Source organism: Elephantulus edwardii, unplaced genomic scaffold, assembly GCF_000299155.1.
Source record: "Elephantulus edwardii isolate Elephantulus edwardi_28Jun2011 unplaced genomic scaffold, EleEdw1.0 scaffold00407, whole genome shotgun sequence".
NCBI classification, from domain to species: domain Eukaryota; kingdom Metazoa; phylum Chordata; class Mammalia; order Macroscelidea; family Macroscelididae; genus Elephantulus; species Elephantulus edwardii.
Genome location: NW_006400157.1, coordinates 857,777 through 875,707, shown reverse-complemented (window position 1 = coordinate 875,707; position 17,931 = coordinate 857,777).

Here is a 17,931-nt window from a genome sequence, read left to right as displayed (position 1 = left end):
GAATAATATTGCATGAGTTCCTTGTTTTTTAATGCAGCATAGTATTCCATTGTGCGAATATACCACAGCTTCTCTAGCCATTCGTTTGTTGATGGGATTGTCAAGCTTTTTAGTTTAACTGTGCTCTACTCACTGGTTTAAACCTAACCATATTTCTGCACATACTGAAATAATTTCAAAAATTACCTTTCTCTTACCCCTTAACTTTTAAAGAATTCTTTAAGTAATGTAATATACTGACTGAGATTCAGAGGATGGGCTGTTCTCCATGGCTGCTTTTTCACTTCTGTCTCTGAGTTCTTAAACAGTTTATTAAACTGCAGAAGGTGAAAAAAGTTTAATGAAACCTTTTCTACCTCTAGATTTCTAGCAAAATTCAAGTTCAGTCTGTATCAGTTTAGGTAGGTTGTGAGTTTCTAAGTCTTTTTTCCATTTCCTCCAGGTTATAATATTTGTTTGAGTATAGTTTTTCATAATATTCCACTGTTAGTCCTTTTTTAAAAATTAATTTTAATTCAAGTTTACAGAGACTTAGGGTTTCCAGTCATTCATTGTTGCACTTTTCTCCCTGCCAACCCTCTCCTCCCCAATTCACTCTTCCCCTTGAAAGAAAAAGAAAAACTCTTTTCTTTGCAGAAAAGAAGGACCTTAAGGAATTTGTGATAACAAAACCAAAACTACAAGAAATTTTAACTGAAATCCTACACACAGAGATGCCAAAGGTAAGTGAAAGGACAATAGTAACCAGAAGCAACAAAAAAGACACATGGCAAAATGGCAAAAGTAAAACTTGGCCTAACAATAATCATACTTAATGTGAATGGACTAAATGCACCAATTAAGAGAAAAAGAGTAGCAGACATTGAAATAATACAAAGTATTTTCTCAGACCTCAATGCCATAAAACTAGAAATTAACCACAGAAGAACAAAGCTTATAAAACCACCCATGTGGAAACTAAATAACTCTCTGCTAGAACATGATTGAGTTACAAAATAAATAAAGAATGAAATAAAAAAATTCCTGAAACAAATTGTAATGAAAATATAACTTACCGACACCTCTGGGACACAGCTAAGGCAGTCCTCATAGCAATTCATTCATAGCAATCGGCACACACATAAAAAAAAGGAAGAAATAAGAAGAATCAATGATCTAACTCAACAACTTCAGCAAATAGAAAAAGATCACCAGGCTAATCCGACAGCCTCTAGAAGAAAAGAAATTATAAGGACAGGAGCTGAAATAAATGAGATAGAAAACAGAAAAACAGTTGAAGACCAGGAGCTGGTTTTTCAAAAGGGTCAATAAAACTGACAAACAACTGGAAAATTTAACAAAAGAGGGGAAGAAAAAAAAGGCACAGATAACTCAATTAAGAAATGACAGAGGTAACATCACAATAGAACTAGAGGAAATCAAATCAATAATATCAGAATTCTATGGAAAGCTATACTCTGATAAATTCGAAAGCAGAGGAAATGGACAAATTCCTTGAAACACATCCTCTGCCCAGATTGACAAGGACAGATATAGAACACTTGAACAAATCCATCATAAAAGAAGAAATTGAAAAGGTCAAAGAAAGTCCTCCCCATAAGAAAAGTCCTGGACCAGATGGCTTCACAGCTGAATTTTCTCAAACATTCAGAGAGGATTTAGCACCCATTCTACTTAAATTATTTTAAAAAAAATTGAGAAAGGAGGAACACTTCTGGAGTCATTCTATGAAGCAAGAATAGCCCTAATACCAAAACCAGGCAAAGATATTACCAAGAAAGAAAACTACAGACCAATATTTCTCATGAATATAGATGCAAAAATCCTAGCCAATAGAATCCAAAAGCTCATAAAAAAGATAATTTACCATGACCAAGTGGAATTCATAACTGGTATGCAAGGACGGTACAACATAATAAAAACAATAAATGTAATTAACTATATTAACAAAGTAAATAACAAGAACCATATGATCTTAGCAATTAATGCAGAAAAAGCATTTGACAAAATCCAACACCCTTTCCTTATAAGGACACTCAGCAAAATTGGAATAGATGGAAATTTCCTCAACATAGTGAAAAGTATATATGCAAACCCAAGAGCCAAAATCATTCTCAATGGAGAAAGACAAAAAATATTTTCCTTGCAAACAGGGACAACACAAGGAGGCCCATTGTCACCGCTTCTTTTCAGTATTGTATTGGAAGTGCTTGCTAGGGCAATATGACAAGAGAAGGAAATAAAATGCATTCAGATTGGCAAAGAGATGGTTAGACTGTCATTATATGCAGATGATATGATAGTGCATATGGAAAACCCCAAAGACTCAACAACAACAACAAAACTGTTAGAGTTAATAGGCCAATTTAGTAAAGTGGCAGGATATATGATCAATATTTAAAAAATCGTTAGGATTCCTCTACAGTAACAAAGAGCACTCAGAGAAGGAAATCAAGAAAGCAATACCATTTACAATAGCTAACCATAAATTGAGATAATTGGGAGTGAACTTAATTAGAGATACAAAAGACCTATACAAAGAAATCTACAGAGCATTTTTGGAAGACACAATAAAAGATCTAAATAAATGGGGGCAAAGTACCCTATTCATGGATAGGAAGACTCAGTATTATGAAGATGACAATCCTACCAAAAGCAATCTACATGTTCAATGCAATCCCAATCCAGATACCAAATTCCTTTTTCAAGGACATTGAAAGGGAAATGATCAAATTTATATGGAGAGACAAGAGATCCCAAATAAGCAAAACACCTCTGAGAAACAAAAATGACATTGGAGGCGTAGTACTCCCTGACCTCAAAACCTACTACACAATTAATAGTAACCAAAAACACATGGTACTGGTGCAACAACAGGCACATAGACCAATGGAACAGAATTGAGAACTCAGAAATAAACGCAGCTATATCTATGGTCAACTGATATTCGACAAGTAAATCAAGATAACCTCTTCAACAATTGGTGCTGGAAAAACTGGACTTCCACCTGCATAAAACTGAAACTGAATTCTAAAGATTAAATCCATGTGTGCATCAAAAACTTTTTTTCCAGCAGGGTGAAATGAAAACCTACAGACTGGGAACAAACATTTGGTAATACCATCTCAGACAATAGTCTTATAACAAAAGTGTACAGAATATTCCTGGACCTCCACAAGAAAAAGACTGATAACCCAATTACAATATGGGCAAAAGACATAGAAAGAATTTTCACAGAGAAAGATATTTAAACGGCAAACAGACACATGAAGAAATCACTGGCAATAAGAGAGATGCAAATCAAAACCGCAATGAGGTATCATCTCAGTCCAGTAACAGTGCAAAGTTTAACAGGGCAGTAAGTAATAGATGTTGGAGAGGATGTGTTGAGAAAGGAACTCTTATACATTATTGGTGGAATTGTAAACTAGTACAACCATTCTGGAAGGTAGTTTGGTGCTCCCTCAAAAAGCTGAACATAGAAATTCCATACGACCCAGCTATTCCACTACTTGGAATATATCCTCAGAAAATGAAAATTGAGGCAAAAACTGAGATTTGTATGCCAATGTTCATAGCAGCATTATTCACCATTGCAAGAACATGGAAACAGCCCAAATGAATGGATTGAGAAATTATGGTGTATAATGCAATACTATGCAGCATGCAGGAGTAATGATTTTGTAAATTAGTATCTAACTTGGGAAGGACTAGAGAGCTTTGTGCTGAGTGAACTAACTCAGTCCCACAAGGATATATACTGTATAAAACCATTATTGTAGAATGAGTATAAGGATCCAAGACGGGTGGGAGAGGTTGGAAGCAAAGGGATGAGGATGTGCAGAGGGAGGGGGAAACTAATCATGGGGTTGTACAATATGATGGGGGTGGGGTGAGGGAAATTGAAAGAATTTGTTCTTAAAAACAGTGTATTTGAAATTTGTAAATAAACTAGTAGAAACTTTTTTAAAAAAAAACTCACTTTTCCAGAGACACCAAACTCACCCTCATTGCATCAACTGCAACTCCTATAACACAAAGCAGAACTTCCCATAAGGATTTAAAGAAACATAAGACTTAAAAGAATTTCATTCTTCATGGAAGTAGCCCTCTGTCTCCCTCCAAGGAGACAGTGGTTTCAAATTGCAAAACTTTTGGTTAGCAGCCAAATATATTAAACACTATACACCCAGCAACCTTTCCAGAGATTCTACTATTTTCAAGGTAATTCTGACTTATGCGACCCTCCATCTAGTTTTTGAGGGTAAGTTTGACCCACTAATCTTTCTGTTAGCAGTGCAGCATAAAATGCTCTATACCACCAGGGCTCCTTTTCCAGAGCTAAAGATTCCCCAATTCTTTTAGGATACCTTCCTTCCTAGAGAGATCACCACCTGCAATGGTGGTCAGTTACTTCTAGATCTACTAGAAGGCTTTGGTAACGCATCTTCCAAATTCTTTCAGTCTGGGTGAGGGTATACTGAGAAAATTAAGCAAGATTTTTTGTACTGGCAAACTACATTCTCAGCAGTGGACCTTCAAGATACTGAATGAGTAAATGTGCCAGTGACTTCATTCCAATGCCAAATACGTGCTGAAAAAGTAAATAGACTCATTGAATACTCACCCATAAGCAAAGCAGGGCACTGGAAGACTAAAATGGCCTACTGAAAATAATCAAAGGGCAAATTGTGACAGGATTAAGCTTGAAGCCAAAAATGCAAACTCAGAGACCTAGTTTGTGTCTATCACAGAGTCCACATGGGTATTTACTCTGGCAGCATTCTGTTTCCTAAGCAAGAGCCAGACAGATTGAGTGGCAAAGTTGGGGCTCTCACTTTCACTCTATACAGCTGGTTCTTTCTGTTAAAGATCAACCCACTGAAAAGGAACGTTTCACAACTGGCACCCTGATGTGACTCTGCCTTGCCCTGGACACCCCACATGCCCAGCACATTCAACTAAGAAAGATTAGAGAAAGGGAGGCCTACAGGAAAAGAGGAAGAAACGAATGTATATACCGAATCTGCCTGGTCCAGCCATAAAGCTGAATAGAGCCTGACATCACAACTGTTATTTTGCATAAATGACCTTCAGAATAGCTACAAATTTCCATATGAGTCTCAACAGTAAATGGATTCTTGGTAATTCACCAGCTTGTTAGCTGATTTTAGCACAGTTAGTAAAACAAACACTATATTAACATTTAGCTTGTGTGTATAACAAGTTGTGTAGTATTTTTTTTCTAAATGTTACTCACATATATTACCTGCAAACTGAAAGCTAAGCTGTAGCAGCAACAGGAAAAGTCTCTGTTTCCAGAAAGATCAGGTTCTAAAACCAACTGAAAATGTCTAGTGACCTAATGTCAGGAAGCTGCACTGCAATCTTGAAAGCACACAGTTCAAATCTATCAGCTATTCCACTGGATAAAAATGGAGTCTCCTCCTGTGTGATTAACTGCCTCTTAAATCCCACTGGAGCCCTAGCTGTGAGTCGATTCTGACATGAAGGTACACAACAACAACAGTATGTTAGTGATGAGTGGTAGATATGCCTGGAATGAGGAGCCAGCTTTAACTTGAGTCCCTCTCACTTGTTTGACCCCACACAGTATATATTGTGTGCTTGATGTTTTTCTTTGGTTTCCTCAGGCTGTTGTAACAAGATACCACAAAGTGAGTGACTTAAAATAGAAGTTTATTGTCTCGCAGTTCTGCAGAACTAAGATCAGGATGTCAGCTATGTTTATTTCTTTTGAGACTTGAGTAGATATGTATTCCACATCCCTCTCAAACTTCTAATTGCTACAGGTGTTTCTTGGCCGGTGGCTTGTAGTTTCAGTAAAACATGCTATCATTGTTCTGCCTCTGTGCCTTTTCTCCTTTTTTACAAAAATATTGATCACGTAGGATTAGGACTTGAACTTGTCATACTCAATAGTATTCATATTCTCTCATTCCCCACTTCTTTTCTCTCTCTCTCTCTCTCTCTCTCTCTCTCTCTCTCTCTCTCTCTCTCCTCCATTTGTTCAGTTCCAACTCATAGCTGTCTAGCCGACCCTCTGGTGTGTTTCCGAATGTCAGATAAGGGACTTATATCAAGAATTTATAAAATACTTGAGCATTGCCACACCAACTCCAAGGGAGTATGCGTGACAAAATCACCCGATTGAGGCGAAAGCTTCAAGGAAGTCAGCCTCTCAGAACGTGTGCTTTCTCCATGATTGTTCTTGGCCTTTCTGTAATTTCTCTTCTATTGTTTCTTTGTATTTTCTATGTGGGACAGGGGGAGGAGGCTGTGTCCTTTGCACAAAGTGTTTCTACTAAAAGTTCGTTAGATGTTCCCAGGAAGGAACTAAATGGAGGTGATGACTTTAATACACAAACATTACCTCCGGTTCTTTTAGCATTACTAAAACTTCTCAAGAATAATATGACTTTAGGGGAATCCATGGATGCATTATAACAAGAAGAATTAATGGTGGAAATCGCAGAGACGACCACCCCAGAGATTCCTAGATTTCTAGGGCTTATAAGAACTCCTGCAAAGGAAAAACCCAAACCCTTGCCCCCCACCATGAGAACACCAGGTGGAAGAATTGTTTCTCTATTAGGTAATGGTTGTTTGTGGCAGCCCTCTATTGGGAGAGGCCCTTACAGAATTCCAAAGCCTACAGATAAACCTCTTTCATATACTGGAGAATATGACAAATTTAATGCAAAGCACCCTGATGCTTTTGTGTCTTGGGATATATTTTTCAAAAGGTTTGAAAATGACCAAAGGGAAGATGTTATGCGAGGTATAGGTGGTAAAATAAATCATGAGACACGAGATTGGGATGATGAATTTAGGCGATATTATGACCCAAAACATCCTTTGTATGAACCTAAACACCCTTATTGAGATAGTGATCACCCCTGGAATAATGGAAGGCATAAAAGTGTCTCTTGAATGGAAATAAATAATACTGTAAATTCAGCTACAAATTTAAAATGTATCAGCTTAAATTTAAAATGTAACTTTTTCACTTTGTAACTTTATAACCCAAACAAGTTTGAGAACAGGTTTGAGAAAATGTTTCAGCAAGAAGTCATTGTCTACCAAGTTCTCCAATTACCAAGGAACCGTGACCATAAAGAATAGCTGTGTGCAAGAAAATAGTGTAAACTTTATTCTTACTTTCATTATCTTTTTGGCTATTGCTAAGCCCCTAGTTGTAAAATGGGGTAGAAATATGTCATGCTAAGTGCAATATAATATAACTTAGAACTTAAATCATCAGATCACTTGACTGTGTGTCTTGTGTTCTTTCACCATCCCCCTGCCGAACTTCCACCAACCTTCGTGTTCCCTCTTCGAGACCCTAGACTCCAGTCTTGCAGCGCCCCGCCCCTCCCCCCCGAGTGCAGCAGCCTGCGGCAGAGCACCACAACAAGGTAAATAATCCAATTAAAAAATGGGCACAGGATATGAACAGACACCTCACTAAAGAAGACATTCAGACGGCCAACAAGCACATGAAGAAATGTTCAAAATCTCTAGCTCTAAGAGAGATGCAAATCAAAACAACTATGAGATATTATCTTACCTCAGTAAGACTAGCAAAATTTAACAGAACAGCAAGCAACAAATTCTGGCCAGGTTGTGGAGAGACTGGGACCCTTACTCACTGTTGGTGGAAGTGTAAAATGGTGCAACCACTGTGGAAGGCTGTATGGCGCTTTCTCAAAAAGTTGCAAATAGAGATACCATTTGACCCAGCAATTCCACTACTGGGAACACACCCAAAGAGACCATAACCTTCATCCAAATGCACACCCATGTTTATCGTGGCTCTGTTCACACTAGCAAGGATTTGGAAACAACCTAAGTGCCCATCAACAAATGAATGGATAGAGAAACTGTGGTATATTCACACAATGGAATACTACACTGCATTGAAAATCAAGGAACTCATGCAATATTATTCAAAATGAGTGACCCTCAAGGACATTATGCTGAGTGAAATATCTCAGTCACAAAAGGACAAATAGTGCATCTTGCCACTGTTGTAGAATGGGACTGACATCAGGGTTAGGGTAAGAATGAGAAAAACTGGATGAATTATGTATACTGCATTGAAACCGATGAGGGAGAGAACAGCTTAAAAGCAATGTATTTTAGGGCATTATGATTATCATAAGAGTCCAGAATGAAGGCTGCAGAGTGGAGTATACTGGGGTTGGGGGTTGGGGGTTGGGGGTTGGGGGTGGGGGGTGGAGGGCGAGGGGATTGTATACCAATGAAGGAATTTTTCCTTTACTTTTCAAAGAGAAGAGCGAACTGGGGGTGGGTGGAGAGAAAAGTGCACCAATGAATGAATGGAAATCCAACATCTCTGTAAATGTTCATTGAAATAAATAAAATAAAAATAAAAAAGAGAGAGAGGAAGAAAAAGAAAGAAAAATCCTGGCCAATAGAATCCAACATTACAGCAAAAAAATAATTCATCATGACCAAGTAGAATTCATAACAGATATGCAAGGATGATTCAACATAATAAAACAATCAATGTAATTCATCACATTAGCAAAGCAAAAAACAAGAAGCACATGAGTCTATCAATTGATATAGAAAAGGCCTCTGACAAAATTCAACACCATTTCCTGTTTAAAAAACTCAACAAAATAAGAGTAGAGGGAAATTTCTTCAACATAGTAACAAGTATATACACAAACCTGAGAGCCAACATTGTGTTCAATGGAGAGAGATTAAATGCATTCCCCTTGAGAACAGGAACTAGACAAGGATGTCCTCTCCTATTCAATATTGTATTGGAAACCTTAGTGATAGCAATGAGGCAAGAGCAGGAAATAAGAAGTATCCAAATTGGCAAAGAGGTAGTAAAATTATCTGTCTATGCAGATGATATGATTGTATACTTAGAAAACCCTATAGACTCAATAAGAAAACTACAGGACATAGTTGACCAATTCAGCAAAGTGGCACGATATAAGATCAACATACAAAAATCAATTGGATTTCTCTACAGTGACAAAGAGAGAACAAAACTGGAGGTGAGAGAAACCATACCCTTCACAATAGTTGTCACAAGATTAAATACTTAGGAGTAAACTTAACCTGAAGCACAATGGATCAATTAAAAGAAATTTACAAAACCTTATTAGAAGAAACAAAAAGAGACCTGGAGAAGTGGAAGAATAACCCTTGCTTATGGATAGGAAGACTCAATATTGTGAAAATGGCAATACTACCAAAGGCAATTTACACGTTTAATGTAATCCCAATACAAATACCAATCCCATTCTTCAAGGAGATGGAAAAGGCAATCAACACTTTAATTTGGAATGGAAAGAAGCACAGAATATGCAAAGAACTCCTTACAAAGAGAAATAAGGTAGGAGGTATTTAACTCCCTGATTTCAAATTCTACTACACTGTTGTGATTGTCAAGACAGCATGGTACTGGTACAATGACAGACACATAGATCAATGGAATAGAATTGAGCATCTAAAAATCAGTCCATCTACATATGGTCAACTGATTTTTGACAAGGAGATATATCAGTCAAGTTGGGAAATGACATCCCTTTTAATAGGTAGTGCTGGCAAAATTGGAAAACTATCTGTAGAAAACTCAAGCAAGATCCACACCTCAATCCATAGATAAAAACCAATTCAAAGTGGATTATTGGCCTAGGACTAAAAGCAAGGACTATAAAATACACTAAAGAAAAGCTTGGAAGAACTATAGAAATCTTAATCCACAAGATAAACAGTCTTCCAAGCATCCTGGAAAATCTACAACCAGGAGAAGATAAAATAGACGAATGGAGCCTTCTAAGATTCAAATCCCTATGCACATCCAAAAACTTCTCCAACAGGGTAAAAAGGGAAGCCACAGATTGGGGGAAAAATATGTCAGACAAGGGACTTATATTTAGAATTTGTAAAATATTCGAGCACCACAACAAGATAAAGGTAAATAACTCAATTGAAAAATGGGCACAGGATATGAACAGACACTTCACCAAAAAAGACATCCGGGGGGTGGGGGGGGGGTGGGGAAGACATTCGGATGGCAAACAAACACATGAAGAAATGTTCAAAATCCCTAGCTCTAAGAGAGTTGCAAATCAAAACAACTATGCGATATCATTTCACCCCAGGAAGAGCAGCAAAATTTAACAGAACAGCAACCATCAAATGCTAACGAGGTTGCAGAGAAACTGGAGTATAAAATGATGTAACCACTATGGAAGGCTGTATGGTGCTTTCTCAAAAAGTTGGAAATAGAAATATCATTTGATCTAGCAATTCCACTGCTTGGAATTAACCCTAAAGAAACCATAACCACCACCCAAGAAGATATAAGCATACCCATGTTTATTGTGGCTTTGTTTGCAAGAGCAAAGGGTTGGAAACAACCTAAGTGCCCATCAAAAAAGGAATGGATAGAGAAGCTCTGGTATATTCAAACAATGGAATACTATGTGGCTTTGAAAAACAAGGAACGCATGCAATATTCTTCCAAATGGGTGACCCTGGAGGACATTATGCTGAGTGAAATATCTCAGTCACAAAAGGACAAATATTGCATGCTTCCACTGGTGTAAAACGGGACTGACATTGAAACTGAGGGAAGACAGAAAAGGCGGGGAGGAATGATGTATACTGCATTGAAACAGATGAGGCAGAGAATTGTTTAAAAAGATATATCCAGAATGAAGGCTGCACAGTGAAGTGGACTTGGGGAGAAGGATTTCATAACAATGAAAGTGTTTTTCTTTTATTTTTCAAGGAGACAAGTGAATTGGCGGGGAGAAGGTGGGCAGGAAGAAAAGTGCAACAGTGAATGACTGGAAACTCTAAGTCTCTGAAAATGTTCATTAAAATTAATTTTAAAAAAGAAATACAATATTGTGAGTGACAGGATAATATCCATATGCATACAAGAAAGACCAGTGAATACCATTATCATTCAGATCCAGAGCCAAAGAACAGGAAATAGAAAGTTTCTACTAATTTTTGCAGTCAGAGGTTGATCAAACATGCAATCAAGATGCATTAATAATAATGGGTGACTGGAATGCCAAACTTGGGAACAGAGAAAAAAGATCAGTAGTTGGAAAACATGGACTTGGTGACAGAAAGAAGCTGGAGATAGAATGATAGAATTTAGCACAATCAATGATTTATTCATTGGAAATATATTTTATAAGGGACATAAACGCAGGCTATACACATCTATTTCACCGATTAGTACACTTAGGAAGCAGATTGATTTTAACTGTGTAAAGATTCACTAGAGAAGCTCAATATAAGCTGTGAAAACTAGGCCAGGTGCTGATTGTGGAATAGACAACCATCTACTCATATGCAAGTTTAAGCTGACGCTAAGGTAAAGTAAATCCACGGGAACCAATATATGACCTTGAGTCCATCTCACCTGAATTTAAAAACACGTCAGGAACAGATTTGAGGCTTTGAACACTAAAGAGTGAAGATCAGATGAGTTATGGAAGGATATAAAGAATATCATCCAGGAAGAGAGCAAAAAGCCATTACAAAGAAAGAGGAGGAATAAAAGACCAAAATGGATGTCAGAAGAGACTCTGAATATTGTACTACAGCACCGAGAAACCAAAGCAGAGGGAAGAAATCAAGAGATTAAGGAGATTTCAAAGGGCAGCGTGGGAAGACAAAATAAAATATTATAATGGAATGTGCAGAGTTAGAGTCAGAAAATCAATGGGGCTGAACTTGCTCAGCATTTCTTAAGCTCAAGGAACTGAAGAAGAAATTCAAGCCTTGGGTTGCAATACTTAAGGATTCTTTGGGCAGAATATTTCATGATCCAGGAAGTATTTAAAGAAGATGAAAAGATTATACAGAGTCATTGTACCAAAAGGAATTGGCAGACAGAGAAGAATTTCACGAAACAACAGGCAACAGCCTGTGGTGATGAAGGATCAAGTTCAAGCTGCTCTGAAAGAACTGGCAAAAAAAGAAGGCCTCAGGAATTGACAGTTTACCAATTGAGATATTTCAACAAAGAGATGCTGCCCTAGATATGCCCACCAAGTTGTGCCAAGAAATCTGGAGGACAACCACCTGGCCAATTAACTGTAAGAGATCTACATTTGTTCCCATTCCAAAGAAAGGCGATCCAACAGAGTATGGAAATTATCAAACAATATCATTAATATCACATATGAGCAAGATTCTCCTAAAGATTATTCAAAAAGGACTGGAACAGTACATCAGAAGAGAACTGCCAGAAGTCTAAGCTGGGTTTAGAAGGGGTTGTGGTACTAAGGATATTGTGGCTAATATTAGATGGATATCAGCTGAATGCAGGGAATACCAGAAGAATGTCTATCTGTGTTTCATTGATTATGCAAAGGCATTTGACTGTGTGGATCATAACACTGTAGCTGACTCTGAGAAGAATGGGAATCCCGGAACACTTGATCGTGCTTATGTGAAACCTATACTTGGACCAGGAGACAGTAGTCATAACAGAGCAAGGGAACACTACACGATTCAAAATTGGGAAGAGTGTACACCATCTATATGCAGAACAGATTATACAGGAGGCTGGGCTCTATGAGGAGAAATGTGCCATCAGGATTGGAGGAAGATTCATCAACAATCTGCATTATGCAGATGACACAACCCTGCTTACTGAAACTAAGAAGGACCTGAAGCGCTTGCTGCAGATGTTCAAGGACTGCAGCCTTCAATAAGGACTGAATATCAATATCAAGGAAACAAAGATTCTCAGCACTGGGTTTTTTGGCAGCATCATGATGGATAGTGAAGAGATTGGCATTGTAAACAGCTTTAGCAGCCAGAAAATTAAGACATATTGCATTGGGGAAAGTCTGATGTCAGAGACCTCTCCAAACTACTGAAGAGTAATGCTGTCTCTCTGGAGACTAAGATGCACCTGATACAGTCTTTGCAATCACTTGTTATGTGTCAGAGAGCTGGACAATTAGTAGGGAGGGTGAAAGGAGAATTGATGCCTCTGAGCTGTGGTGTCAAAGAAGAGTATTGAATATACCATGCACTGCTAAGAGAACAAACAGATTCGTCCTAGAGAGGGGGAAGTAAGGCTGCTCCTTGGAGGCAAGGATTCTGAAGCTTTGTTTGACATACTTTGGACATGTTACCAAGGAGGAATCAGTCCTTGGAGAAGGACGTAATGCCTGGGACAATGGAGGCACAGCACAGGAGAAGAAGACCCTCTATGAGGTGGATTGATACAGTGGCTAGGGTAATGGAGGTGGGTGTATCAGAGATACTAAGATTGGCACAGGACAGAGCAGGATTTAGGGCTGTTGTACATGGAGTCACTATGAATCGCAGGCGACTCACCAGCATTTAAAAACAACAACAAAAATCTCCACAATTAACAGTTCCTGGTCCAAGTCATCACCATCATCTTTTATGTAGGTTATTTCAGCAGACTACTAGGAGTCTTCCTGAATTTATCCATGCCCCAATCCAGTATATTCTTCAAGCAAATAACATGGTATTTCAAAAACAATGTGTTCATGCCAGCCTCTAGCCGAGTCTTCCAGTGACTTCAACCTCACTCATAATAAAAGTCAAAGTCATCACAAGAGCTTTTATGATTCTACATGATCTTCTTCCCCACCCCCCATTGCCCCTGAAATCTTATCTCATACCACCCTCTCTACTTACTGTGGTCCAGCCAAACTGACTTCCTTTTTATTTCTCAAACAGGCCTAGTATGGCACAGTACTACCTCAGAGTAACCTCTTCTTCTCCAATCAAGAGAAAGTCACATGGTGCATTCATTAAACTCTTTCAGGACTTTGCTCAAAATCACCTACTTATGAAGATATATCATCTCATTCTCCCATCACCCATATGGAAGCCAAATGTCTACTGCTGTCAAATTGATTGTGACTCTTGGAAACCCTCCATCGGATTTCTAAGAATGCCAGCCTTGACAGAAGGAGACTTCCCATCTTTCTCTTCTGATGGCCTTTAAGGTAGGAGCCCAACACATAACAAATTATACCACCAGACCTCTTCTTTATAGACAATTTGATTTTTCTCTGTAGAACACATCACCACCAAACATTGTATACAGAATCCCTGGATAGCATAAGTATTTAAATGCTTGATTACTAGCTGAAAAGTTGGTAGTTTGAACCCATTCAGAGGTGCTTTAGAAGACAGGTATCATCAAGTTGACACTTACTCATATCAACCCTGCTTTATCCTGCATTTTGCAGAACAAAACCCTGCATTATCCTGCAACATCCTTACAATCTCTGCTCTTCTTAAACACTGTCACAGTCACTGTATCAATCACTCTATTCTCATGCAGTCATTGCTGTCTAGTTGGAATCAACTCATATCTGATCCTCCAGTGGGTTTTAAGAGGCTGTAAGTTACACCAGAGGAGATTGCTCATCATTCTTCTGAGGAGCAGCTAGTCCATTAAATCACTGAAAAGAATTTTCTGCCTTTCTGCCTCATTGAATCATTTTGATTCAAGGTTTTCTATAACCTTGACTTCAAAGAAATAATTTACTTGCTATTCAAATCTGTATGTTGTTGTTGTTGTTATGTGCCGTCGAGTCGTTTCCGACTCATAGCGACCCTATGCACAACAGCCCTAAACCCTGCTCTATCCTGCGCCAACCGCACCGCCTCTGACACACCCATCCCGATTACCCCAGTCACCGAATCAATCCATCTCATAGAGGGTCTTCCCCTCCTGCGCTGTCCCTCCACCCTCCCAAGCATGATGTCCCTCTCCAAGGACCCGTCCCTCCTGGCAACATGTCCAAAGTATGTCAGACGAAGCCCCAGAATCCTTGCCTCCAAGTAGTAGCTTGGTTTAATCCTCTCCAAGATGAATCTGTTTGTTTTCCTGGCAGTCTTTCTTGATGTTGAGTTTCAATCCATATTGAAGGCTGCAAATGCTTCAGGTCCTCCTCAGCTTCAGCAAGGTTTTGTCAAGTTGTTGATGAGTCTTCCTCCAATCCTGATGCCACATTCCTCCTCATAGAGTGCAGCCTCACGTACAGTCTGTTCTGCATGTAGGTTGAAAAGGTATGGAGATAGGGCACATCCCTGGCATACATGCTTCCCAGTTTTAAACCATACCGTGTTTCCTTGCTCTGTTCTGAAGACTGCCTTTTGGTCCAAGTATAGGTTTTGCATAAGCACAGTCGAGTGTTCTGAGATTCCCGTTCTTCTCATAGTCAGCCACAGTTTATTGTGATCCACACAATCAAAAGCCTTTGTATATGAAACACAGATAGACATTCCTCTGGTACTCTCTCCTTTCGACCAAGTTCCATCTAACATTAGCTGTAATATTCCTAGTACCACAATCTCTTCTAAATCCAGCCTGTACATCTGGCAGTTCTCTGTTGATTTGTTGTTCTAGTGGCTTTTGGATAATTTTCAGCAGATTCTTGCTTGCATGTGATATCATTGATATTGTTTGATAATTTCTGCACACTGTCTGGTCACCTTTCTTTGAAACAGGAACAGATACAGCTCTCTTCTACTCAGTTGTCCATGTGATTGTCTTCCAGATTTCTTGGCACAACTTACTGAGCACATCTAGGGCAGCATCTGTTTGTTCAAATATGTCAATTGATATACTATCAATTCCTGGGGCCTTGTTTTTTGTCAGTGCCTTCAGAGAAGCTTGAACTTCCTTCATCACCAATGCCCCTTGATCATATGTTGTTTCATGAAATTCTTCTATGTCAGCCAATTTCTTTAGGTGCAGTGACTGTTTACTCCTTCCATCTTCTTTTAATGCTTCCTGCATCATTCAGTATTCTACCCATAGCATCCTTAAGCATTGCAGCTCAATGCTTGAATTTGCTCTTCAATTCCCTCAGCTTAAGAAATTTTGAGCGAGTTTGGCCCTTTTAATTTTCCACCTCCAGCTCTTTGCACATTTCATTATAATTTCTTCTCTTCGTTTTGGCTTCTCGGTGCTCTATTGCAATATTGAGAGTCTCTTCTGACATCCAATTTGACCTTTTATTTTCTTTTTCCTCCACATTCATCATGATATCCACCCACAGCTCATCTGGTCTTTACTCATGAGTGTTCAAGCCTCAAAATTGTTCCTGAGATGGTGTTTAAATTTAAGAGTGACAGACTTAGAATAAAATTTTGGTTCTTGTGCATTGGATTTGATTTTTTTTAAGCTTCAGTTTGAACTTGTATGCGAGTAGTTGGGCATAGGTGAAACTTATTCACTGGCAAAGAGTTCCTGGTTGCAGAAAGTATCTTAAATATTAGTAAAGCATGTAGTCATTTAAATTGAAACACGTCCATGAGATGAAATGATCTTAATCCTCATTAACCGCTTGAGTTTTACGTAATTATTTAAGAAAAATGGAAGTTAACCAAGACATTGTATTTCATGTTGGATCTAGAAATTACTTTTTAAATTTTGCAACCAACCCCATTTTTTCCTCACCTTTTCATCTCCGATATAGTAGATCATCTATCTGATCATCTGATTAAAAATGTCCCATGCCAAGCCATCTAATTTGGCCAATAAGTAGTAAGTCAATATTTATGCGTTCCATTTCTTTCTTAACGATGTCCAGTTTTCCTACATTCATACTTCTCACATTCCACGTTCCAATCACTAGTGTCTGCTTACAGCTGTTCTTCCTTCTTTGTATTTCCATTTCTAAGATTTCAGTCTCATTTGCCATGTCTGCTATTCCAAGTGTGCTCTATTGTACATAGGGTTTTTGAAGGCCTGTTATATAGGAAGTGGATGGCCAATCCTCCTTCCTAGTCTGTCTTAATTTGTGTGTTTGTTTGTTTTTTTATAATAGTATCTGACAGACAAGCATTTTACAGAAAAGATAAAAGACATTTACCCAATTAGAAAAATGACCAACAGATGCAATGTTACTATCAACCCTTCCTATATGTATTTTGACACACCCCTTTCCCTACTCTACCACTGTCCTTTCCTACTTCTGCCTACCCATTAAACACCCCTCTCCCCTTGCCCAGCCCTTGATATGATGGCTTAAGACTCAAGTCAAGCCATAAGGATTTCTGTGATTGTGAACACATCATACTGCTCTCAGTCTCTTATGATGCGGTTAGTATCACTTCAATTTAAAAGTCTCTAAGTACAACTGTCATGTACAAATATCAAGAACAGCTTCTTTAGACCAAATGAGCTGTGGGACTATATCAAGAATATTGTCCATGAATAATGCAGATCATTACAAAAGCTGAAGAGGAAAAAAAGACCAAGATAGATGTCAGATGAAACTCTGAATATTGCATTAGAGCACAAAAATCCAGCTAAAGGAAGAAATAAATCAAATGCTGAACAGAAAATTTCAAAGGGCAGCTTGGGGCGACAAAGCAAGATGCTATAATGAAATGTGCAGAGAGCTGGAGTCAGAAAATCAAAAGGGCTGAACTCGCTCAGCATTTCTTAAGCTGGAGGAGTTGCAAAACAAATTCAAGCCACGAGTGGCAATACTTAAGTATGCTTCGGGTAGAATGTTAAATGATCCAAGAAGCATTAAAAGATGATGGAAGAGTATACAGAGTCACTATATCAGAAGGAATTGGCTGCCATAGAAGGATTTCATGAAATAATGTATGAGCAAAAGTCTGTGGTGATGAAGGAGGAAGTTCAAGTTGCCCTGAAAGAAATGGCAAAAAATAAGGCTCCAGGAGTTGACGGTATACCAGTTGACTTATTTCAACAAACAGATGCTTCCCTGGATGTTCTCACTAAGTTTCGCCAAGAAATCTGGAGGACAGCCAGCTGGCCATCTGACTGGAAGAGACTGATATTTGTTCCCATTCCAAAGAAAGATGACATGACAGAGTATGGAAATTATCAAACAGTATCATTAATATCACATGCAA